Raw genomic sequence first — 27313 nt, 5'->3', positions numbered from 1 at the left:
GGAAGGTGTTCCAGATGACAGAAATAACGTCTGCAAAGGAGCTGAAAGCAGGGACAGGGCAACATGGGCTAGAGAACAGGCGAGGTTATTTAGCTGCAACATAAATATATACATGAAAACAGAGTCTGCATCTAGCTGACCCCATTTGGGGAACTGAGCAAAGAAAGGCCTTCTGCATGAGAAGATGCCAGAACATCTTGAATTATTCTGATAAATGAGGGAGTGGGGATACATGGAAAATTCCACGCAAAGGGAATAGTATGTCCAAGGCATACTATACCTTGATTAGAGAGAACAAATCTTGTCTGAGTAACTGCAAGTCTCTCAGCATGGCTGGTGCCCAGAATTCAAGGGTAGTGGTGGGGCAATCCTAAGGGAAGAGCTTGGGGTGTGACAAGACCCACATCACGAAGGGTGTCCTCAGGTTTTTATCCCGAAGGCAATGGAACTCCTTATCTATACTTGCTATCTCCCACCCTGAGCTCAGCACAGACATGGCCAACTGAAACAGCATCCCAGGATGCAGATGCTTCTCCGCTCATGGGTTTCAAGGGAGGGATCAGAGCAGCCCACCCATCGGCTGGCCTAAGACACTAACCGTTTCCATGTTTATGAGTGATCCATTGGTAATTTGGTTTGCCAAGACAGGGTCTCAATATCTGTTACAGAATTAACTTGCCATTTGCTAATTCTGATATAAAATGTTGGCTAGTAAAAGTTTTCAAATTGCCACAGCTTCTGTAACTTTTGAAATATTTTCCAACTTAATTCAGCACAAGGCAAGGAGTTTCAGAAACATACTGAGTGAGGTCTACGTGTGCAGGTTAATTGGAAGATCAGCAGTAGACCCTCCTCCCCTCCCTTAGACATCTCTCCCCTGCAGGCATACACACAGAGCAGAGGTCCTGGCTCTGTGACAGCCCTCCACTTCTCTTCTAAAACTTAGATTCCAACTCTACTCGGAGGGGCTCTTCTGAGCCAACTGACCCTCTGGATGCCCACCCCCGAATCTGAAAGGAGGGATGCAAAGAACCCAAGAAGTGACAGGGCTGCCCTAGGAGGGTCACTACGACATTGCCATCAATATGAGGAAAAGGGAAGTTCGAAGGGGCCCAGGGTTTAGAAAGAGCAGACAAATAGTCTGTATTCTGCCCTGAGAGGAATGATCAAAACCTTGTGCTGCTCCCCAATGGGGCTCATTGGGTCGCTCTAAGGGACTAGTATGATCAGTCTCTGAGGGGGAGGAGTGTTCTATCACTGACACATTTAGAACTGCCAGCTCACGGTGATCATAGAATATTCCAACTTTCAATTAGTATTTTTATTTTTTTTAAGTATTTGTTTATTTTGGCTGTGCCGGGTCTTAGTTGCAGTAGATTGTGGCATACGGACTTCTTGGTCGCGGCATACATGCGGGATCTAGCTCCCCGACCAGGGATCAAACCGCGGCCCCCTGCATTGGGAGCGGGGAGTCTTACCCACTGGACCACCAGGGAAGTCCCTGTATTTTAATACTTTAAAATTCTCACAGACAAACCACTAGCGTGGACCACTCCCACCCCCATCTCCCACTTGGGACAGCCCTGCTCCTCCCTGGTCTCTGGTTACAACATCTGGGCTGGGCTGTCAGAATGATCAAACTGAACCTCATTTGGCATTTGGTTATTCTGCTGTTTAGAAATTTCAGATCTTGTGCCCATTCTGGAACTAAAAGCAGTACAACTACTTAACTGAAATTGAATGGGTTTTCAGACAATCACTTCAGTCCAATGGACCAACTTGATCTCTTCATTCATTTATTCCACAAACATTTGCCAAGCATCTCTTTTCTGGTGGGCCTGGCACTAGCACTCAGATACAATGTCTGATAAGACCGGGTCTCATATGAACAAACAAATGAGCCGTGGTGTGGTCAGGGTGAGATCTAGACTGGTGGTGGCGGAAGCGGGCAGGGTGTGCAGCATGCCCAGAAAAGAGTTTTGAAAGATAAATGGGAGCTAAGGGGTATGGCAGTGGAGTGGGGAAGGAAGGCTCCCAAGCAAAGGCAACTAGTTCAGCCCTGGGACACCAGGTATGGATGGAGAGTGGTGAGAGAAGAGCCTGCGTCAGTGGGCAGGGGCCAGGCCCAAGACTTATGCCCAGCCAAGACACTCGGATGTGCATTTAATCAAGACTTGCTCACCAAGCCACTAGTGTGTGCTATGAACCCATGGACATTTTCAGAGCTTCATTAAATATAATGAGGGGGCCTTCCCTGGTGGCGCAGTGGTTGAGAGTCCGCCTGCCGATGCAGGGGACACGGGTTCGTGCCCGGGTCTGGGAAGATCCCACATGCCACGGAGCGGCTAGGCCCGTGAGCCATGGCTGCTGAGCCTGTGTGTCCGGAGCCTGTGCTCCGCAACGGGAGAGGCCTCAGCAGTGAGAGGCCCGCGTACAGAAAAAAAAAATAATAATAAATAAATAAATAAATATATATATATATATATATATAAATATATATATATATATATATAAACTGAGGGTACAGGGACTGCCCTTTGCAGAAGAATGTACACACACTCAGTTATTTCCACCATTTAACTCTTACTGCTTGGTTAAATCCACTGCAGATAATTAGCCAGTCGTTCAAAGAACATGGATTGAATGACTGACTTCCTCACCCACCAACTCTCCTTCAACTTTTCTTATCAGTCCCATCACACAGGCTAAACATTTGGGTATCATTTCTGCACACTCCTTTCCTCACCCTTCTCGATTCCATGACCTGACATCTCTATTTCTTCTATGTGTCTGGCATCCACTTTTTCCATTCCATTCCTGCTGCTTCTTCTAGAACCACTCCTTTTCAAAAGGTCCACATTTCAACGGCTTCCCAAGCCCTGGTCCTCTCTTCAGTTCCTCCCAAACCACCTCAAATCCTGCCTCTACACTGCAGTAGCCATCTTTTCAAAGCATTCTTTTGGTCATATCAATCCCAGCTCCAAACTCAGGGGTTCCCCATCCAGTCCACCCTCCTAAGCATGGTGTCCAAGCATGTGGAGCAACTGTAATAGGGAAGAACAAATCTGACTCCATATTAGATCTGTTTCTTTTACTTTAACCTCTTTATTCTATTGCTTTTGCTTTGAGTTAAGAATGTTGCCTAGGGACTTCCCTAGTGGCACAGTCGTTAAGAATCCGCCTGCCAATGCAGAGGATAAGGGTTCGAGCCCTGGTCCAGGAAAATCCCATGTGCCGCGGAGCAGCTAAGCCCGTGTGCCACAACTTCTGAGCCTGCGCTCTAGAGACTACAAGCCACAGCTGCTGAGCCCATGTGCCACAACTACTGAAGCCCACACACCTAGAGCCCGTGTTCTGCAACAAAGAGAACCCACCACAGTGAGAAGCCCACATACCGCAACAAAGACCCAACTCAACCAATAAATAAATAAATAAATAAATTCGAACACAAACCATTTAATTAAAAAAAAGCAATGTTGCCTATAGCCTAAAATATACAGGATAGCCTATTCTCAGGGCTCTGACTTTTGAGTCCATTCATGTAGAGATAAAAAGTTGCAGAACAGAGAATAACACTTGTCTTGTTGGAGGTTTATGGGAACATCGTGACCTGATCTATCCAGACAGCTGCAAGAACAAAGGATTCCTACACCAATAAGTCTGCAACAACTAACCACACCCCTCCTTCGACTTGCCTTTAAAAATGATTTGCTGAAACCCTTCAGGGAGTTCAGGGTTTTTTGGGCACGAGCCACCCATCTCTTTGCATGGCCCTGCAATAAACCTTTCTCTGCTCCAAACTCTGACCTTTTGGTTGGTTTGGCCTCACAAAACTTGCATTCAGTAACACGACCTGCCTTTGCACACTTGTCTTCCACCACTCACAGGCACACAGCTATGCTTCAGACAACCCTTCCCTTCCAAGTGTGCACCCTGCATTGAGGACTGAGTCCACTGACATACAACCTGTGCAGTCACATGGACTCTGCCCTTAGAAGGTCCCCCACTTGGTTAAATGCTCTGCTGTCACTGATTTGAAATTCTTAATGATTATTGAACAAGGAGCCTCGCATTTCCATTTTGCACTGAGCCCCACAAATCATGCTGCTGACGCTGCCTGCTATATTCCTTTTTTTGGGGGGGGGGGCATGCTGCATTTGGGATCTTAGTTCCCCAACCAGGGATCAAACCCGCGCCCCCTGCATTGGAAGCACATAGTCTTTTTTTTTTTTTTTTTGGAAGCACATAGTCTTAACCACTGGATCACCAGGAAGTCCGATGCTGCCTGCTTTACATCCTTATCTTTAGTCATGTTGTTCTCTCCACGGAAAGACCTTTCCTACCTGCTACAACCTGACCCCACTTTCAAGGCCCAGCTCAAATGCCATGAGGTCTTTGCCAGCCTCCCAGAGCCTGAAACAGGCTCTCCACTGGGTTCCCAAAACACTTTTCTTTTACTCCTGTTTTAGCACTTGTCACACACAACTCACAATGTAGTTATTTGCAAACATGCCTCATCCTCCTTCCTAAAAGGACAGGCAAGCTTCTCTGAGATGGGGGTGGGAGGTACATTCTTTCACTTCTGTTGCTTCTCAGTACCTGGCACAGAGTAAACCCTCAATACATTATTGATGAACTGAATTTCACTGTCCATAATAACCCAGTGATTTCTTGGCCCCTAGTGCCTCTTCTCCCAATGGGCTGCTCGCAGCCCAGCCCAGTTCTGCAAACTGTGCTCACGGCAACATCTGGCCACCTCAGAGACTATGGTAATGTAAGAAGAGGCACTAGGCAGCCAATTACTTGAGGAGAGTGAAATGATTTTGTAACTAGTAAAGCACATGAAGTGCTGTTTGAGAGAAAAGGAGAAAAAAAATCAACCCAAATTTGAAAGTTACTAGGCTAGCAAAATTTTCCACTGAAGAGAACTGACTCCCAGTGGTATGTAAAATTGCTCCTAAAGTAAGTGTTGCACTGGGATGCCCAGGAGGCTTCGTGAGGTTGAAGATCTCCACCCCAAACATAGCCAGTGGAACTCAGACGTGTTTTGCTGAGGACCATACTGCATCAAGGAAAGCTGAAAGTACAACATGCACCCTCCCCGTATGTCACTTACAGCACATCTTAATCCAGTCATGTCTTTTTCTTGCTAAAACCCCTCTCAATACTCTCCTTACTAGAGAATAGAGTCCAAACACCTTAGTATAGCCAACATTTATTGAGAGCTTTCTTTGTGCCAAACACCACATCAAGTATTTTATAGATTGTTTCATAAATTCTTACAGACTTAGATAATAGATGCTGAGACAGGCTGGGACCTGGGACCTGGAACCCTTTGCTGCCATGCTTGCACCTGGACAAACATCTCCTGGAGCAACAAAATACAAAGAAACTACAAGGGACTAAAAATAACTGCGTGTATGTGCAGTTGGGGCAAATTATGGACAAAAAGATACAAAGAGACCAAAAACCCAACTGCCAATTCTGAAGAGCCCCCTGCACTCAACACTACCAAAGCAGTGGGCAAAACACCTAAGCCACGCCTCTGGCCCAACCCCTGGACCCGCCCCTACTCTCACCCCATATAAGGAACTGGCTCACCCCCTCCTTGGGGTGCGAGTGAGCAAGGGAACCTGTTACTTGTTCTTGCCCCTCCCTGGTGTAGCAGGGGCCCCAATAAAGCCTTGCCTGAATTTCTTGTCTGGCCTCTATTGATTAAGGAGGCCAAGAACCCTGGTCGCGAACAGTGCTATGATTATTCCTATTTGAAATATTTGAAAACTAAGATAAAGAGAGGTTAAGTAATTTGCCCCACATCACACAGGAACCAAGTGGTGGAAGAAGATTCGAAGCAGTTCATCTTCGAAGCGCCTGAGCACTTCATCACTGCGCAGGCCCCTGCCCACCAGCCAGCCCCGTCTCACACCTCTGCTCGTCTCCTGCCCCACACTGGCACCCATCTGAGCATGTACAGTCCTCCGAGCTGCCTAGCTCTCCCACTCGGGCTTCCAAGCCTTTGTTCCCAGCATGTACATTATTCTGGTGAATGTGACCCTGTTATACTTTGGCTTCAAATTTGGGTCTCAGGCCTCCTTTCCACTCTTAAAAGACTGTGGAAAACAAAGAGCTTTTATTTATGTGAATTACATCTATCACTATTCACCATGTTAGAAATTAAATCTGAGGAAATTAAAAATATTTGCTTATCCACTTGAAAAAATAATAAACTCATATGTTAACATAGATAATATACGTGACGAAAATAACAATATTGTCCAAAACATTAAAAAATTAGTAAGAAGACTGTTATTGCTTTACATTTTTCCAAATCTTTTTAATGTCTGGCTTCAGAGATGACAGACTTTTTATACCTGCTTCTTCACTCAATCTTAAGTGATATGTTGTTTTGGTTGACGTGTATAAAGAAAATCCAGTTTCACACAGATATGTAGATGGAAGAGGGAAGACTATTTCAACAGCCTTTTCCGATAACTGAGAACATTGTTCTTTGACACTATCCTAAAATTCAACAAGTGGGAGTTTCTTACAATTTAATGTGGAGTCTGAAACCACATCAATAAAATTATCATACTCTTACATTAATCCATTGGTCTTTCTTACTCTTTGAAAGGACCTTTTTCTCATGCGTGATTCTGAACATCATGCGCTGGTTATTTGGAAAATATGGGTTCCCTGAGTTACAAAGCTCTTCCAAAAATCACATTTCTTTGTGCCAAACCGACATTTCTCTAAAAAAGACCAAAAAATCCTATTTGTTAATCACATCAATTCCATCAAACCATTCTTTGGAAACCGTCAAATTCATGGTGGCAGATACCAGTTTTTCACAATTCTAATTTTTGCTTGAAAGCTTTAATTTTATCACTGGCAACGAATACCGTCAGTTGTTTTCCTTGAAGTGACAGGCTCACCTCATTGATTTTCAAGAAAATGTCTGCCAAATACTCAAGTCTGAAAAACCCTAGTTTGTCAGTTGTTCTCTCAAGTAAAAACGGTACTGAAAACAGCAGTTATTTCAGTTAGAAATTCAACTGCACAAAATCTTTTCCTTGAAACAGCCAAAGAATGTCAGTATGCAGAAGTGCTTTATGTAGAATTCTCATTTTGTTACACAGGATATTAAAATATGTACTCAAGGGTCGAAATTTAATAAATTTAATCATTTTTGCTTCATCAAGGGCATTCTTGAGTGAAACCAACTTTTTTGTTTAATGAGTGCACAGCAGTGAAAAATACAGTGACTACAGATACAATTTGGCACTCCCTTTACTCATGCTAAGGGGCTAGTGTTTCACACACCATTGCTTTTGTACCATCAGTCCGCACATCAACACAGACAAACAATGTCTTAGTATTATTATGTACATAGTTTTGACCTCACAAACTCCCTGGAAAGCTCTTGGGGATCCCCATGGATACACAGATCACGCTTTGAGAACTATTGCCCTACACACCTTTCTAGAGCCATCGCAAACGTAACTTCCCTGAGAAATTTTATCACCTCTCCTTCTCTGTGCCACCACTGTGATTTGTATAAACTTCTGGCATAGTACTTCTATTTTATTACATATAGTTAATTCTATCTTCTTCCTCTCCTACAATTGTCAGTTCCTTTAGGGCAGAAACCATGTCTTATTTATCTTTGAATACTCAGCCCTTAACAGTATCAGGCACATAGTAGGTGACTGATAAATATCTGTTAAATGAATGAATGAATGAATAACTTGTATGGCAGATTGTTATTTTCTAAAGATGGTTACAACAATATGTCCCATCACACACGCTCTTCTATAATCCTGCCACTTACCCATCAATAGGTCTGCTCCCTTCTCTTTTAACCTGGCAGGTCTTTGTGACTGCCTGTAAAAGCAGGTCTTTGTACAACCTATAAAGCTAGTAGAAGAGATGCTATGTGACTTCTGAGGCTAGGTCTTAAAAGCGCCATGCATTTCTGTCCTGACCTCTTGGGACACTAACACTTGGGACCCAGCCATCATACTGTGAGGATGTTCAAGCAGCTTGTGCAGAGATCTACCTGGAAAGCAACCTGGGTCACTGGCTCAAAGCCCCAGCCGAGTTCCCAGCCTACCTCCAGGGACCAATTTGTTGCCCATGTGAGTGAGCCATCTTGAAAGTGGATCATCCAGTCCCTGTTTGAGCTGAGCCTACTGACAACCTAACAGAAATGAGACACCCTGGTGAACCACTGCCCAGCTGTTGATGTATGAGCTAAATAAAAAATCATTTATTGTTTTAAATCACTAAGCTTTGAGTAATTTGTTATGCAGCAACAGATAACCAACACCCTATATTTGTCAGCTCACAGACGACAGAAACTATGATTGACTTTCTCTAGTATTCCCTACTACATGTAGCACAGGGCCTTGCATATTGTAGGTGTTCAAAATATATTTGTTGACCTGAAGCTAGCACCTTTTTTTGATGCCACATATCCCTATAATCAGTATAATCATGGATCTTACACATGGGATGGTGAAAACATCTCATTCCTCCGGGACACAATTAGATACTACTGTACTCATTAGGAAATAACATGAAATGTAAAACACAAGACATGAAACCCTGGTCTCCCTGTTTTTTCCATGAATTAGGCTACAGACGGATTTTAAACAACAATTACTAGAGAAATGTCTTCCTACCCACCTCCTCGTCAGCTCACATGAGAAGTGTCGATTAAGAAGTCAGATGAGAGAGGCCACAAAAGACAAGGAAGAGAGAGAAAATGTTGGCATGGATTTACTTTTCTAACTTATTATTCTCATGATTTCAATTTTTAATCAACCGTGCTTAACTTATAGCTTAACATTACTAGCTAAATTGAGAAAGAACAAACTGTATTACTCATTTTTATTTCTAATTTACAAACAGTACAAGAAATCACACATGACTTTTTTGTTCGTTTCAAGAAAAGACATACTTTATCTGAATGCATCAGTAGAAGGAAACCAAATAACGGCAATGGAAGTGACTCCGAAGAAATGGAGACCAAAGACTTCATGCTAGCTTTATTTTGAAGGATCATTCCTCATATACTAAGTTTGGGCTGGGTTTGTAGCCATGTTGGAGAATGGCATGCTAGACCCAAAAGTGTGTTATTGGCAGAAATGTTCTAACTAGTGATTCCTTCAAAACTTCTTGGGCAGCAATTTACTCACAAAAGGCTAAAATAAAAGCTCAAAACTAAAAAGAATTCTTTGAAATAAAAAAGTATTGCATTAGAAAGCCACAGAAGCAAATGTTCAATATTTTACTTAGTAATGCTTTGTGCACTTCTAAAATAGCACCTCGGGTTGCTAAGACCAAAAAAACCTATGCAATTGATGAGACATTAGCGACAATCTGCAGCAGAGGTGTTTGGAAACATGAATCTTTGGTAAAGAAGGTAGCTCCACTACCACTTTCAAATGACTCCACAGATTAACATACCAGGCTAATGATATGGAAGACCAACTCATAGACCAAATAAAGCAAGTGAAGTATTTTTCATTGCAACCTGACTTGTGCAATGATACGGCTAATATGGCCATCTTTCAGTACAGATGTAATTTGAACACGATGGTGATATGAAGAAAGAATCTTTTTTAAAAAAATTTTTTTATGCTCATTGTCAAAAGACACAACTAGCTTTCAAATGTATAAAGCTAAAAAGAAATTACATTGTCAACAGGTGTGGTCTGGAGTTTAAGTTTTGTGTACAAGTATGTTCTGACAGCACAGGTGCAATGATAGGAAAACATTCTGGAGTGAGTACCCATATTAATAAACTTACACCAGAATGTACATTAATGCACTTCTGCCTTCGTTGAGAAAGACTGGCTTCAAAAATAAGTCAGCTAAACTAAACATTGTACTTAGTGACGTACATTACGTAATTTACGTAATTTACGTAAATTACGTAAATTACGTAAATTCACGTAAAGGTAAATGAGTTAAATTCACGGTGACTCTGAATGAATAATCAAGAAGGTGGCTAATCATACACAACAGTACTGCATGTTGATGTTTGATGGTTATCGAGAGGAAAAGCTCTCTCAACAATGTCTGCAGTGCGGAATAAACTCTTAGTGTTTTACAAGGTAAGAAATCCGCTTGGTCCCAACTTTGTAAAGATATGAATTAGAGCCAGACTTGTTTATTTGCCTGTCCTTGCTATTTTAATGCTCTTAATACTTTCATGTACGGGAGAAACAATGTTTTTCAATGGCAGATAAGATTGAAGACCTAAAACAAAAGCTAGATGCTTAAAAGAACACTTTCCACATTTACACCACGTTCCAGAATTTAACAGTTATCAGTGAAAGAGGTGATGATATTGATACAGCACATCTGCCGAAAGTTATCGCCAAATATTTTCTGAATTTGATAGAATGTTTTGAATCTATTTTCCTAGATTTATGCATAAAAAATTCTATGGATTCATTTTTCATCAAAAGATAATTTAAAATTAACTATTTTTGGATAATTAGTTAACTAATGAAGACCCAAAAGTGAATTTTGAAAACACAGCACTACTTGCCTCGTTTTAGATAAAAACTGAAAATGAATAAAATAAAATAACAATAAAATAAAGGAGTCAATTCTCCAAGAAGTCATAACAGTTCTTAATGTGTATACACCTAATAACAGAGTGTCAAACTACACAAGGCAAAAACTGATAGAGCTGCAAGGAGAAACAGACGAATCCACTATCATAATTGGGAATGTTAATATCCCTCTATCAGAAATGAAGAGATACAGCAGGAATGAAATCAGTAAGGACCTAGCTGAACTCAACACCACCAATCAACTGGATATAATGGACATCTATGGACTACTTTATCCAACAACAACACAGTACACATTCTTCTCAAGCTCACACAGAATGTTCGCCAAGACAGACCACGTTCTCGGCCATAAAACACACTTTCACAAACTTAAAAGAATAGAAATCATACAGTGTCTGCTCTCAGACCACAATGGAATTACACTAGAAATCAATAAAAGAAAGACAACTGGAAAATGCCAGAAAGAACAATCTAATCATCAACAATCTACCTTAATTCAGCACGCTTTTGTTGAGTGTCTGCTACATGGCATGTCCCCAGGGGCGAGGACCACGGCTGTATCCTTGGTGCACTCATTCCCTGACTCTATGATCTCTATCAGTATTTATAGAGTAAATAAGTAAGGTTTTAGGAAAATACTAAAACTTACCTGGAGTTCATAATCTACTGGTGAAGGGTGAGGGTAGAGTGCCTGAGACCCTGACAATGACAGTGTATTCCATACGTGCTCTGAGATCTAGCTATTGCTACAGAAACACTGAGGAGGCAGTCCTTATCAGTGCCTGATTTGTCACTTTTGTTTTATTGTGTTACATCGTTTGTCTGTTTCTCCTTGTATTATATCGTGAGTTCCTATGTCTAGGTTATCTTCCACATAGTGCAGTGTATGTAAATGGAAGCTTAATAAAGGATTCTTGATGAAATAATGACACCTACCATCACTTACTGAGTTCCTCCCATCTTCACAAACATTTTCTCAATTAATCCTACAATAGCCTATGAGGCAGATGTTATCTCCATTTCATAGATAAGAAGGCAGAAGTGGACTTCCCTGGCGGTCCAGTGGTTAAAACTCAGCACTTCCAATGCAGAGAGTGGGTTCGATCCCTGGTCAGGGAACTAAGATCCCACATGCTGCGCAGCCAATAAATAAATAAATAAATAGATAGATAGATAGATAAATAAATAAAATTTAAAAAAAAACGAAGGCAGAAGTACAAATGGGCTAACATATCCAAAATAACCAGCTAAGGTGATGACTGGCTTGTGAACCCAGATCCCACTGACCGCAAAGCCATGCTCTTAGCCAGCACTATGTTCTGGATCTGCTGTTTGTGGTATGATCATAAGAAGATGATTTAATACATCCTATCTCCAGTTCCTCTTTGGCAAAATGGCATAACTCATTCTTGCCTATTTCATTGGGATGAGGGCAGTTGTGATGTTCAAATGTAGGCTGTAATGTATAAATAAGGTATTAAAATAATTACTTGTTTACTACATGGCAAATGCTCCTTTACCTTAGAGACTTTCATCTTTGATCTTCCCGGTTCTCCACCTAGAGCCTTGAAATGTAGCAGTATTTGTTAATGTTTGTTGCATGACAAAATTACAAGTTAAGGAGAGAATGCATATTCATGAAGGATTTTGCCAGCTGCTGTTTTTAAAAGGTTAGAATTGAATTTTGTGATTGAAAAAAGTAAATTTATATTCTACCCTGGTTTAAGAAACTAGCTCTTTGATGGTGAATATGTTTCCCACTAGACTTTGAGTCGCCACGTGCCACCTCGGCAGGCCTGGGGCAGACTTGGCAAAGGTGCTGCCCAGGCTCTGTGCCTACACAGCTTGGTCAAGAGGGCTAGTTAATTGCTCACTGGGCTCTGCACACAAAGGTACATTTTGCAAAGCTGCTTTCTGCACGTCGTCAGTTGGAAATGTAACTCTCAGAGTGTAAGTCATTTTACTTTGTATGTATTCAGAGTGACTGCAGAATTGCTTTAGCAGATAATTTCATGGTGAGAAGGAAAATACTTCATAGATATTCTCAACTGAAATCCTGAAAGCTGCACTGGAGGTTGTCAGCTTTCTTATTTTGATAGCCGTGCTCCCTTTAGAAAGAAGGAAAAGGAAAAATAACCTTAAAGTTCTCCTTCCCATGAGGGGTAAGATGCCATGCCCCCTACATTGTTTGACCTTTTCGATTGACTCTTTTATAGCTGGCTTTATTGTCTCAAATGAGTTGGGCCGATGTGAGGTTCTATCTTTATTATTTTCACTTCCTTCTCTGTGGGCAGCATTACTAACTCCATAGGGAACCACCTTGTGCAGTCGTGGGTGTGAGGACAGGAGAATGGGGGTAGATGGCGTCCCATAAACCCATTGTTGTAAGTAGAAAACAGCTCGGAGCACAGCTGATGATGGGTCTGGAGAGTCTCCACAGGTAAGAAATAAAAATAGTACCATATGCCCTCTTCTTAGTTTTCTAGTTCAGTGCTTCTCAAGCTATCTCTGGTAAAGAATTCATTTTTAATTTTTTCAAATATCCAATCTATCTCAGATTAATACTTGTGTCAAAATGTAATAAGTTAAATTTAGAAAAGTTAAATTTTAAAAAGATGAATAAAATACAAGCCCCAATTTTTAAATTTGATTCAGACATAAATGTATATTTCAGTGAACGTATTCAGAACAAACACCAAGAAAAAGGAAAGAATTACAGACACTGTGCACATTTTTAATTTGACATGTATACAGAGGTGATTAATATAGAAAATTCCTGTTACACTTGTACTTCTGTCACTCCATAATCATAACTAAACAAAGTTACAAGTGAAATAGCAGTTCTTCATACCAAATGCCTATATGCACACTTCGAATGAATAGCATGCATATATGAGCTTGCTTCTTCCTTGCTAATTGATCTAATCTAGGTGGGATTGACAACAGTGCTATTCTCAGGGGACAGATGATAGAGCCAGAAGTGATTCCATCAAGGACACAAGTCATGGTTCAGGCACTCAACGAAAGTGTGCTGAATTAGAGCAGGCTGTTGGTGACTAGACTGTCCTTTCTGAACTGTGGTTCTGGGAACTACTCATCCATGTCAATGACCCCCAGGGCTCTACTCCCAGGTAGGGGCCAGATCTTTATGACAGCAGCAGCTAATCCGCTGACCCATCCTCAGCTAAACCCCATTGTTCAAGAGCAGAGGCTTTTAGAAATGATTTACAATGTTTTCTGAGTAACAATGAATCTTTATTACTGAAGAGTGGAATAAAACTGCTCCCAGGAGGAAGGAATAGGTTCTCCTCCTACGGGGTCTGGAGATGGGAAAAGAAGGCCATCATGAAAGTGTGTATGGGTTATGTAACTAGGTATTTTCTGAAGGGCGTTCAAGGTCATTGAAGATCCAGCCCTGCATTTCCCCTTAGGGCGGTGGGACTGCAACTCGGCTCTCTGGATGCTCTGATCAATAAGAACCCCAGTCTAGGGAGGTGTGAGCTCAAGGTGGACCGAAGCCTCTCTTCTATGGTTCTGATAACATACCTCTGGCCCTATACTGTAGTGCCCCACTCAGCAAAACAAAAAGCCTACAGTTCACTAGACCCACAGACCTCAGAGAGCATTCAGTGGATACCTTTGTTACCCAACTACTCATGTCCTTGATTAAATTTCATTGATATGTACTGTACCTTCCCTGAGGTGAGCTCTGGTAGGAACAATCTTTTTCTTATCATAGTGCTATTTTAGTGCCCTTTACAGGTTAGTACCCTGTGTGGCTGCCCAGCTGGCTGCCTTATCATGTGGCCATTAGTTTCACCCCCCAAAGTCTATTCTCAATAGAGCGGCCAGGCTGACCTCTTAAAATCGAAGTCAGTCTTTACAACTCTTCATTTTATCAGAATGAAAGCCGAAGTCCTCATGGTGACCTTCTATCTGCCCCCCTCCCATCTCCCCAGCCTCATTCTCCCACCCTGGCATCCTTGCTATTTCCTGAAGACACTCTTCTGCCTCATGGTCTTTGCACCAGCTGTTACCCGCACAGAAAGCTCTTTACCAAAATAACCGTATTGTTAACTCCATACCCCTTTTAAGTCTTTGCTCAATGGTGCGTTTTCAAAAAGCCTTCTCATGCTCGCTTCGGCATGAGGATTAGCTTCTGCTCTCATATACTAAAATTGGAACGATACAGAGAAGATTAACATGGCCCCTGCGCAAGGATGACACTCAAATTCGTGAAGCGTTCCATAGTTTTACATAGAGACTGTCATACAGAATGAAACAAGTCAGAAAGAGAAAAACAAACATCGTATAATATTGCTTATTGTGGAATCCAGAAAAATGAAACAGATGAACTTACTTGCAAAGCTGAAGTAGAGACACAGACATAGAGAATGAATTTGTGGATACCACGGCGGGATTGGGGGTGGGATGAACTGGGAGATTGGGATTGACGTATATACACTACTATGTATAAAATTGATAACTGGGCTTCCCTGGTGGCGCAGTGGTTGAGAGTCCGCTTGCTGATGCAGGGGACGCAGGTTCGTGCCCCGGTCTGGGAGGATCCCACATGCCGCGGAGCGGCTGGGCCCGTGAGCCATGGCCGCTGAGCCTGCGCGTCCGGAGCCTGTGCTCCGCAACGGGAGAGGCCACAGCAGTGAGAGGCCCGCGTACCGCAAAAAAAAAAAAAAAAAAAATTGATAACTAATGAGGGCCTACTGTATAGCACAGGGAACTCTGCTCAGTGCTCTGTGGTGACTTAAATGGAAGGAAATCTAAAAAGGAGGGGATACATGTATGCGTGTGACTGATTCACTTTGCTGTACAGCGGAAATTAACAACATTGTAAAGCAACTGTACTCCAATAAAAATTTTTTAAAAAGTCATCAATAAATCCAAAGTCATCTTAAAAAAACAAAAAGGTTTCTCAAAGAGGTTGTAACATTACAACCCACTCCCAACCCTCCCTTCGGCACTTCCAATTTTCTTTACCAAACTCTATAATACCCACCCCCCAGCCCTGACAGGATCTATTGCCTTCTAACCAACACACAAAATTACTCAGTTTATCAAACCCTCATGTAGCCCTTATTATTATTATAGCCCTTTAGAAAGAACTAATTTAAAACTTTGATTATACGCATTGATTATTTTCTGACTCCTTTCTCTAGCATATCAGTTCCATAAGGGCAGGAATTTTTAAAAATTTACTACTGTATTTCTGGTGCTTAGAAAAGTACCTAGCAAATCATGGGTTCTTTTTTTTTTTTTTTTTTTTTTTTTGCGGTACACGGGTCTCTCACTGTTGTGGCCTCTCCCGTTGCGGAGCACAGGCTCCGGACGCGCAGGCTCAGCGGCCATGGCTCACGGGCCCAGCCGCTCCGCGGCATGTGGGATCCTCCCGGACTGGGGCACGAACCCATGTCCCCTGCATCGGTAGGCGGACTCTCAACCACTGCGCCACCAGGGAAGCCCAAATCATGGGTTCTTAATAAATATTTGTTAATAAATGAATGATTCTCCCATTACTTCTTTTCACAGAACCATCCTTGAGTTTCCTTTAAACATCTCAAGCTCTGGTGTTTCTCTCTCCTTGCATGTGCCACTTCCGCTCCCTGGAATGCTTTGCCCCCCTCACCCATGCCACAAACTCCACCCATCCTTTAATTTCATTTAACTTCATCACTGCCCATGAGAACTTTCTCTTGACCGTGTACAGACATAGTCAAGAGCTCCTTTCTCAGTGTAGCCAGATCAAACCAAGGATGCTTTCCCGAAGAAACTTAGTTCTGGCAAATAAATCATCTGTGTCTGCCTGGACAAGACATTTTCTCAGAGGGTCAGGGCACAGGACTGACACCTGAGTTTCAAGCACAGGGCGGGTTGGAAAACATCAATGATAAAAAACACTTGCCTAGAGCATATTTTATCCCCATCCATTGGATAGGAGTAAATCCGATTCTGTATGGAATAGGAGAGGAGAGAGAAGGAAGAGGAGAGACCAGCTGCTTACACCATCCATGCCATCCATGTCCTCAAAACAGCAAATTAAAAGACATTGAAAAATAAACAACTAAGGTTAAAAAAAGAGTAGACAGTGATTTCCCATGGAGAGTTTGGAAAATGGCAAGGTCAGTCCAAGATAGCTGAGGTGTTCAGACCACAATCTGTCTCCAGTGACTCTACAGAAATGCAATTCCTTTTTTCTCTTGACCTCTTAGACAGACAATCCTAAAATATTTAATGAGTGTCATTTTCCTCCTCTGGTACTCTCAGGCAGTTTGAGAGTGTCCTTTCAGAACTCCAAAAGACCAATAAAACTGCCCAGGCTTGACCAGAACTGAGATTCTTAGGCAGGGCAACACCATCAAGCTTCAATTAAGGAATGCCCTCAGGTAACCAACGCTGGTTTCAGATTTCCAGAAATAATTATTTGAATTCTCAGGCACAGTCTCTTCAAAAGCTACTAAAGAGCTTTATAAATACCTACTTATTATGGTCCCTCAATTCCATATAAATTTGACCAAGTATTTGAGAAAGCATGACTTTGCCATTAAGATACCCTGCAAACACCGACCTCTCCAAACACAGGCCAACTATGTGCTTTGTGTCTTATCCAAGCAGAAACTGCTGCCAACTGCTAATTGATTATTTTATTCGGCTTAAGTTCAAGTGTATGAATATATAGGGTCTTGGATAACTCAAGGCTGCATAGGGTTAGGAAACAAGGCCTTTTCATTATCCTCATCCATCATCCACCTGAATTTATTTTCAGAAAGTATATCCCCATTTTTGAGTTCCAGAAATACATTTTTTTCTAGGCATAATTTCTTTGAAAGCTTTTCATGAGCTTTGTAAATTACCAACCTCCCAAGGAGGGTTTAAATCAGCTTAAAACAGAAGGGAGAGAGGAAGTTGAGTTTGTTCTCAGCCAGGCTACCAGGTACTTTCTATCACATACAATGCAGGAAGCTGCAGAGAGCTCTGAACCGGTGCCTGAGTGTGCTGGCTGGGCTGAGGCTCAGGGCCTGACATGCACAAGCAGACAAAGTCTGACAGCTGAGATGCTCATACTTCCTCTCTAGTATCCTGGACAAGGGTCACCGAGAGGCAGTATTTCCCCTCTTAGAGAGCTTCCGACTCTGCTTCTTCTGTTCCCGACTACCTCAAGTGTTGGAAAAATTCCCCCCCTGGTTCTTCTCCATTGGGCAAAACTGTACTTTCTGGGGATGTGCAGCTTGAATCCATTCTTTCTTTTACATGAAATCCCTCAGATATGCAGTGCAGCGCTGTCTAACAGAATTTTCTGCAGAGATGGAAATCTGTGTTGTCCAATATGATAACTACTTGCCACATGTGGCTACTGAGCCCTTGAAATGTGCAGGTGTAACTGAAGAGCTAATTTTTAAATTTCTATTTAATTTTAATTACTTTAAATAGCCACGTGTGGTTCGCAGCTATCATACTGAACAGTGAGAACTGAGACATTTTTCATGAATCTCTTTACCAAAAATCTTCCCTTTTCCAGGTAAATAGCCCTTGTTTCTTCAACATTTTCTCAACCAAAATGCCTTCCAGAACCTTCTCCCTGTAGTCAGTCCTCTCTGGATATGTCCTGGTTTGCCAAATTCCTACAATGTACTAAAGCAGAGAACTCCTGGTGAGGTTGGCCCCTTATCTGATTCTGCTCAGATGTTTGATAATCCTCTCCTTGAAACCTACCTAGCCAGCACATTTTTGGCATATACTCAGCCCTCAATAACTATTGAGGGCTGAGTATATGAGCCCTCAATAACTAGCCTTCTTGAAAGAAAGTAACTGTTATCTGGGGGCAGAATTAAATCTCTAGGTAAGCACCTCCCTTCAGAGATCACAAGTGACACTCATAGTGAGAGAAAGTTAAATTCTCTATCCTTGGCTTCTCACTGAGCCCTGGAGGGCACTCAGAAGGGGTTGCAGATATCATTCTATATACTGAAATGTCTTATATATTATACAGCACATCGACTATCAGAAAATTACCATTGCGATACTCTTTAGACAAATCCTTAAATGGGTGTTGCATTTCTACAAAAAAAGATAGGTATAAATTGAATTTGAGAAACAAATCATTTCAGAGATTCTTTATCACCTTTGTGGATTGTTCTGCAAAGAGCCAGCAGATCCCTAAACATCTTAGCTTTGCATTTCTCTTCTCCTTCCTCTAGACTGTATACCTGATCCATACACAGTCCCCAGGAAGCATTAAGAGAGGGCTATTTTCAGGAATTGGGGTAAATACACTTACTCGCAAAGACCTTTCTCAAAGTGAATAATCACCCTTAATAGAGCTGAAAATTACTGAATCTATTGTGTTTATGAATCAGATTTCTAAAGTGGGGCACAGGGCTTCCCTGGTGGCGCAGTGGTTGAGAGTCTGCCTGCCGATGCAGGGGAGGCGGGTGCGTGCCCCGGTCCGGGAAGATTCCACATGCCGTGAAGCGGCTGGGCCCTTGAGCCACGGCCGCTGAGCCTGCGCGTCCGGAGCCTGTGCTCCGCAAGGGGAGAGGCCCGCATACCGCAAAAAAAAAAAAAAAAAAAGTGGGGCACAACCTCAGCATTACCTTACTGGACAGAAAGAATTCATTACATAGCCACCTAACAGGGCTGACAGGGAGTCCCTCACCCCAACCCTTGGTGGGCTTCTGAACATAAGCGGTAAAGCTTTCTGAAAACAGATGGGGAGAACGGGGCTAAGACAGAAGAGAGAACTGGGCTGATCATCTCCAACAAAGTGTCTAAAAACTCTTACCCATAGAATGCCTTTCATTTCTTCCAATAAGTAATCCTTTACCAAATTTTATGTATGCAAATCCTTTCTCTGTGGCTCAAGAAAAAAATAACTACTTTTTCACACGTAGGCACAAACAAACTGAGGTCTCTTTGATCTCTCTTAAGCCTCTTAGTAATCCTGAAAAATCTTTAGGCACAGAGTTCAGCCTCTTTTTCTGTAAGGCCAAGTATTAATTTTAACACATTCAGTAAAAGCACAAAGGCCATTAAATACACCCACATGCGCCAGAGCTCGTGAGGTATAATTAAATTTTAACAAGGACAATAAACTGCGTGAATTCAAGGGAAATGTTACTTTCTTAACACTTATCCTTTCAATAAAGGATCTTTTTTTTTCCCAGTTATTTTTTTTTAATTGGAGTATAATTGCTTTACCATGGTGTGTTAGTTTCTGCTTTATAACAAAGTGAATCAGTTATACATATACATATGTTCCCATATCTCTTCCCTCTTGCGTCTCCCTCCCTCCCACCCTCCCTATCCCACCCCTCCAGGCGGTCACAAAGCACTGAGCTGATCTCCCTGTGCCATGCGGCTGCTTCCCACTAGCTATCTACCTTACGTTTGGTAGTGTATATATGTCCATGCCTCTCTCTCGCTTTGTCACAGCTTACCCTTCCCCGTCCCCATATCCTCAAGTCCGTTCTCTAGTAGGTCTGTGTCTTTATTCCTGTCTTACTCCTAGGTTCTTCATGACATTATTTTTTCTTAAATTCCATATATAAGTGTTAGCATACGGTATTTGTCTTTCTCTTTCTGACTTACTTCACTCTGTATGACAGAATCTAGGTCCATCCACCTCACTACAAATAACTCAATTTCGTATCTTTTTATGGCTGAGTAATATTCCATTGTATATATGTGCCACATCTTCTTTATCCATTCATCCGATGATGGACACTTAGGTTGTTTCCATCTCCGGGCTATTGTAAATAGAGCTTCAATGAACATTTTGGTACATGACTCTTTTTGAATTATGGTTTTCTCAGGGTATATGCCCAGTAGTGGGATAAGTCTTTTACCTAAATGATGATTATCTCTGGGTTAAGGTCTTGGAAGGCATCTACTGCAAGGTGCAAGAATGTCTTCCAGTCAGTGCTGGAGAAGGGTATATGAGAACCTGGGAGGAAGACAGAAGAGCAGCCAAATCTCCCTCTTGTTGGAAGACACCAGGGTCCAAAAGTGATGGAACATAAAAACAAAACCACTGAGTGCCTGTGAAAAGCTCGTGTAATAATAGTTTGAAACTTAAGAGAACTAGATCAAAGTGAATAGTTAGGTGGGAAAATGTGGATGGTCTTGATTAGTGCTTTTCACAGCCCCTTTATTTAGGAGTGGGGAAGGGGTGGAAAAGGCAGCTGGACAAGGCTGTGGGCCCCCCAAACTGGCCCTGACTTCAGCAAGAACAGCTCCTTGTAAAAATCTGATTTCTCTATTTGGCTTCCGTGGAGGCTTTCATATTTTAAAAGATAAAGAAATTTTGCAAGCCCCTTAGCTAAATGTCCATCCCCCATACAACTTACAGGGAGGAGAGCAGGGTTTCACTTACAGTGTAGAAGGTAGGTTCGTACTCAGGGACACAGGTAATAGAACCGAACGATGCTATTCCCATCTTTAATTACTTGTGTTGAAGTCTAATTCGTTTTTAAGAGATGGCACAGAAGTTGTGTAAACGTTACTAAGAGTAAACATTAAGCCTGCCAGGAAATTACCTTAAATCCCAGAAGAACGCTGATGCATTTTGGCAGAGTCCAAGTCAAGTCATATGCAATTCTCATCTGTCAACGCCATTCAATTTACTGTAGAGCAAAAGAGTTCTACCCCCTCATCCTTCCTTTCCAACAGTCCCTTTAGTCCTTCTCAAAAAGGACCCTAGACTATGGCCATACTAAACTGATCTCCATTATGAACTTGAAAAACATGTACCAGACACAGTACTTGTACAGTGAAAATAAAGATTAAAAAGATACACTGGCTGCCTCTGAGGAGTTGAGGTCTAATAGGAGAGACAGGTACATGAATTGCAGTATGGGAAGACAAAGAAAGGGATGAAGATTCAGGGGCTGAATGGACAGCCAGGCAGACAGGTTGGCTGCTGAAGGCAACAAGTGAAGCAATTAAGTGTATCCCGGGGAGGCAGAAAAAGCTTGACTCACTGCCTCTGCCTTAGGTCAGGACCCTCATCATTTCTTATCTAGACAATTATAATAGCCTCCTAAATGGGTCTCCCTGCCTCTAAGCTTACTTCATCTATTCTATCCCGCTCTCTACCTGACCTGCTTAAAATTCTTCAATGACACAGCCAACTGCAGAGCCAACACCGCTTACAATGACTTACAGCAGTCTTCATTATCAAACTCCTGCCCATCTCTCTGGCTTCTTTTCTTCTAAACTCAAGGTCACATAAAAGTTCTTGGAGGTCCCTAAAGGCTCTGTGCTCTCAAATATATCTGGGCCTTTGCACAAGGTATTTCTTCTGTCCACAACATCTTTCTTATCTCAATCTGGCTAATTCCCATTTGTTCTTGGAGACTCAATTCCCCTACAAAGCTTCTCTGGACAGTCCCTAGACTAGGACAGTGCCCCATCCTCAGTGTTCCCAGAATGCCATGTACTTAGCCCTAGTAGAACATTTTCCACACTGCTTGCATTTGTCACTGTGTTTTATCTGCTTAATCCCCCAAACTCAGATTGTGAATTCCTTAAGGACAGTAAGTTCATTATCTTTGTACCACCAAAGGTCATGTAGCACCTGGTGCATAATAGGGACTCAGTGAATGTTTTGAGTTCAATAAAATATTGACCTAGAGGCTCATGACATAGAAGGGAAAAAAATCAATAAAAGGAAAAGGAAAAACGTTAAATCTTTTTTTGGTCACTTCTGGTTGGGGCACCAGAATGAAGTCGCTTAACTGATCTGAAACAGGATTCTCACTTGACACTAATGATTAAGAGGGCACACGAGGTAGTGGGAAGTACAAAAGCCTTACAATCAACCATAGCTTCAGTTGAATTCTTTGCCTTAGCACTTACTGGTTGTGTGACTTGGGTAAAGTTACATAGCCCCTTGATGTCTCAGTCTCCACATCTGAAAATGGGGATAATAACAGTCCGTATGTGATAGGGTTATTGAGAGGATTAAATGAGCCTGGAAAGCACTTTGAACAGTGTCTGCCACATACTCAGCAACTGATAAACACCAGATATTGTTACTGTCATTGTTATTAGTTTGTGAGAATACTTTGTAAAGAGCTAAACAAATTCCTATCATCTTAACAATGAAATAGCATTTTCACAAAGTCTTTCCAAGTTTACAGTAAGGAAAGTCCCCAGAGGGCTATAAGACAGCATAGCTGTATATCAAATGTGACTTCAGTTTTAAAGTGATGTTCTACTCAATTTCAGTTGGAAATATTCTGTTTATCTTTTAAAACTTTTTAGTTTTTTAAAACTGTCTTTTAAAGATAGACTTTAAAGAAAAAAATCTGTATTTATAGCAGAAGGAATTGACTTAGCACTCAGGCTGGATTCTATCTTCTCTGGAACAAATGAAGGATTTCTTGACTGTCTGTCTACAGGGGGATCTGGCTGTAATAAGGAAATGGCCCCAGGATCCATGAGCAAGCTAACTAGTGCTGGGAGAGGGAGGAGTATGTGTGTGTGTGTGTGTGTGTGTGTGCGCGCGCGTGCGCACGCACACGCACGTGCATACTCTAATGTTTTCTTAAAGTTTTCTCCAGGAAATGTCTGATCACATATTTACTTTTCTCAGTCTATGACAGCATGGATCGTAGAATAGATGTCTCTCATCCGTAGCATTAGCTGAATTACAGTGCTTTTCTTCCAGTAAAGGCAAAGTACACACCTTAGATAACGGCTCTGGAGTTGTTTTTCTCTCAAAAAAGTAGCCTAGATCTGAAAAAACAAAAACATAGCAACCATTCTCCTGAACATTTCCAGGCTTTTAGAGGGTTAAATGAAAGGCAAGGAAAAGAAAATACATTGTGAGAAAAAAGAAAGATGGAGAAGAAAACAAGGGGAAAAAGCCCCATGAAAACCAGAACTGGCTGGGGCAACTCATGGTTTTGGTACACACGCCTGGGGCAAGGCAAGAGAGGTACTTAGCTGTGATGAGGCTCTCCTCTGCACCCAGTTAGGAAAGGTGAGATGGAAATGGTAACATCACACCAGGTGGGCCTGGATGAGACTTTTGGAAGCACCTGCTTCTAGAATTTTGCAAACAGGGCTTGCAAAAGCAAGTCTTAAATCTTCTCCAGGGACGAGGAAAGTTAAAGTCTGTTTTCAAAGGATGGTCTAAAGGCAAGGGGATGGTCTGAGTCAGTACTCAAAGTGTTCTGAGGGGGTATCATCTCGGACACAAAGGAATATCTCCTAAACTACAGCTGCCTCCCTGCTACTGTTGAAATAACAAAACTCAAACAAGTCACAAGATCATCCAAACCATCAGGAGGAAGGATGCCACGGTTTACACCACTAGTAAGCACACTTCTAATGAGGTCAGACTCGAGGTTTGGAATCTTATGTTGGCCTGTTACCTTTCTCCTCTTAAATGGGCACCAGGCCAGCTGTCCTACAATGTGGGCCAGTAAACAGAAAGGTGGTCAAGCAAAACAGAGCCTTAGCATCTGCCAAAATCTGTCCCTGCTACTTAAAAAATGATTCAAAGCCTGAGCCCCCAAGTGGTCAGTCATTAATGGGATCACAAATGGGGCTGTTTCCTGCTTAATACCATTCAAGAATTTAAGAGATTCATTAGCTTATGCCTCGCCTTCCTCCTAACTACTCTCATTTTAGTGAAATGTATTTATACCTGTCTTCTTCTAAAAGGGAGCCACGGTGGTTTGATATCATTAATACTACAACAGACCAGCCTCCAAGGCTCACTGTAAAACCCAGAGACTGTAAGCTCACAGCTAGTTCCTTCCAGCCCTAAGCCTCTGGGATCCTCTGCATTGTAAAGACAGTAAAGTCTGATTTTTAGAACATGAGTCGGGCTAGGAAAAATCATAATTAATTGAGAGATGGTGACTTTTACTACCCTATAAATCTGGATTAAATGTAGATGCTCTTAAGAGCATCTTAAGAAATTTACGTTTCTTTCCACCACCCACTGTGACAACTTAACCAACCTTCTGGGACAGGAGGAAAAGGTAACTGGGTCACAAGGATCCAGATTCTTGAATCTTTGTTGGAATAATAGCGGCTAATATACCTTACACCTCAAGTCTTCCACAATCTCTTCTCTTATTTTAATACAGGGGAAACTGTCCACTAATAGTCCCTGTATATATCAAGAGGCTGTCTTTTTTCCTAAGAACCAATGAATCAACAGGAGCAAGTGACCCTTGGGTACTGTAACTACTACTGGAATCTAAGCACAAGTAGGGAGGGGCAGAGGGTTCAGAGGCAGGGAGTTGATGTCTTTAAACCCCCATGTACACTCTGGTGGGGATTAAGAAATACATGTGGATGACAGGGTGTGAGAAAATCCTGAAAACTTCTGAAAAACAGGTTTTAAATTGGGTAGAACATGAGCGCCCTCTTTAACAAACTCCTGCAAAGAAATACCCCTTTGAGTGCCCTAATTCCACTGACTGCAGGCTGGCTGTGGACACTGACCCAACATGCACCCACACAGTAAATCTAACATACGTGCAAACTTGACTTTGTATCCACCAGCTCTGGATTTCACATTTGCTCCGTTAGCCAAAAACAGCATGAGGGCACAAGAGTGCCTTGTTTTCTCCCCTACCACGACCAGGCTCACCTACAGAAAACATAGTGTCTTAATTATCTTGATAAGACACTAAATTATTCCTTGCAAATAATAATATGCTACAGCACTCCATCTTAATAAAACCCAAAACATAAAAAGTGTTGTCTAAAAAAAACTGAACTCTTCATTTATAAACATGAAGAAGGTTTTTCTAGGTTGGCAGATGGACAAGGAACACAGATGGAGAGGGAATGAGCTAACAAACGGACAGGATGAAAAATACCTATCATATACCAGCCAAAAGTATGATACCTTTAATGAGGTGATGCTCCATGGGTGATGGGGGAATTCAAATTCAACTAATATTTACTGAGTGGCTATACTTCCTTTAATCATGACATTTATTAGTCATAATCACCCTTGTGTGGTGTCACTATTTTCAGATTCAGGTGACAAGATAGCTGGAGTTTAAGTAAGGCAGGCTGAAAAACGCCTCAGTGATGATGGGGTTGACAACCCTGATAGACTGCAAGAAGTCTAGGGAGTTGCTGTTTTCCAGCTGGGGACGGGTGCCCTGCCACCCACATTCCCTCACGCATCTAGTAACAAGCCAACAAGGCAGAGTTAAGGAGAAAGCAGTTTTTCCTCTAAAATGCCTTCAGTGAAACAAATACAGAATGTGCCTACAAAATATTCAAAACCATCCAACATGGACCCATCACCAGACCTGCAGAAGGTTGGGAGAGCTCTCTGCAAAGAAGTGAGAAGAATGGATGCTATTACATCGACCGTGTGGTGTATAGCTCTGCTCCTTCTCAGGTTGAATTAATGAGCTTTCAAGAAACGCAGGAGTGGCATTTCTAGACCACTGGACAATTACGATGGACCATTAATGGTGCTGACAGTGCTCAGGGCTCCATGAGGCTGAGCACCCACCTTCAGCAAATGGACCCCCTGGAGTAACCCGCTGTATAATGCATTAGCAAACCAAACACTAATACGCTCACCTCTTTAGAAGGTGGAAGGATCAAGCAGACACGTGACAAACGTTTACTCTCCCCCTAGTCTTGCCGAACGCCGATCTTTCCATTTTGTAACTCTACTCTGGTATCTGTTCTCAGCAGGTCTTTGGGTTAGAATTCTTGTGTCTCCACAATAAAATCTCCCAGCACCTGACATACTGGGGATGAACTGCCCTTAAGTGGACATTATTTGGCCCCTATGTGTTCTTATGTCTTGGTCCACACTAATGTAGGCCTGGGGAGGCCAAGGCTAATTAAAAATAACCAAATGGAGGACCTTCAAGATGGCAGAGGAGTAAGACTGGAGACCATCCTCCTCCCCACAAATACATCAAAAATACATCTACGTGTGGAACAACTCCTACAGGACACCTACTGAACGCTGGCAGAAGACCTCAGACTTCCCAAAAGGCAAGAAACTCCCCAGGTACCTGGATAGGGAAAAAGAAAAAACAGAGACAAAAGAATAGGGACAGGACCTGCACCTCTGGGAGGGAGCTGTGAAGGAGGAAAGGTTTCCACACACTAGGAATCCCCTTCACTGGCGGAGATGGGGGGTAGCGGGGGAGAAGCTTCGGAGCCACAGAGGAGAGCGCAGCAACGGGATGCAGAGGACAAAGCAGAGGGATTCCCACACAGAGGATCGGTGCCAACCAGCACTCACCAGCCAGAGAGGCTTGTCTGGTCACCCGCTGGAACAGGCGGGGCTGGGAGCTAAGGCTCGGGCTTTAGAGATCGGATCCCAGGGAGAGGACTGGGGTTGGCTACGTGAACACAGCCTGATGTGGGCCAGTGTGCCACAGCTAGCCGGGAGTGAGTCTGGGTAAAAGTCTAGACCTGCCTAAGAGGCAAGAGACCATTGTTTCCTGGTGCGCAAGGAGAGTGGATGCAGAGCACCGCCTAAACGAGCTCCAGAGATGGGCACGAGCCCCGGCTATCAACGCGGACACCAGAGACGGGCACGAGATGCTAAGGCAGCTGCTCCTGCCACCAAGAAGCCTGTGCGTGAGCACAGGTCACTATCCACACTTCCCCTCCCGGGAGGCTGTGCAGCCTGCCACTGCCAGGGTCCCATGATCCAGGGACAACTTCCCCAGGAGAACACATGGTGCACCTCAGGCTGGTGCAATGTC

At 42.6% G+C, this 27313-nt stretch overlaps 1 protein-coding gene and 1 non-coding gene across 4 annotated transcripts in view; one reads left to right on the top strand and one right to left on the bottom strand.

Moving 5' to 3' along the window:
- The window catches only part of KCNH1 (potassium voltage-gated channel subfamily H member 1), a 416686-nt gene that overhangs the window by 138017 nt on the left and 251356 nt on the right, over window positions 1-27313 (bottom strand). The window lies entirely within an intron of this gene.
- LOC137220252 (U6 spliceosomal RNA) lies at window positions 14734-14841 on the top strand. The gene has a single exon (XR_010941564.1). It is a non-coding gene; the product is annotated as a U6 spliceosomal RNA (small nuclear RNA).

This window comes from Pseudorca crassidens, chromosome 2 (assembly GCF_039906515.1).
Source record: "Pseudorca crassidens isolate mPseCra1 chromosome 2, mPseCra1.hap1, whole genome shotgun sequence".
Classification (NCBI taxonomy): Eukaryota; Metazoa; Chordata; class Mammalia; order Artiodactyla; family Delphinidae; genus Pseudorca; species Pseudorca crassidens.
Note: the sequence above shows the minus strand (reverse complement) of the source record. Positions and strands in the feature narration are given on the sequence as shown.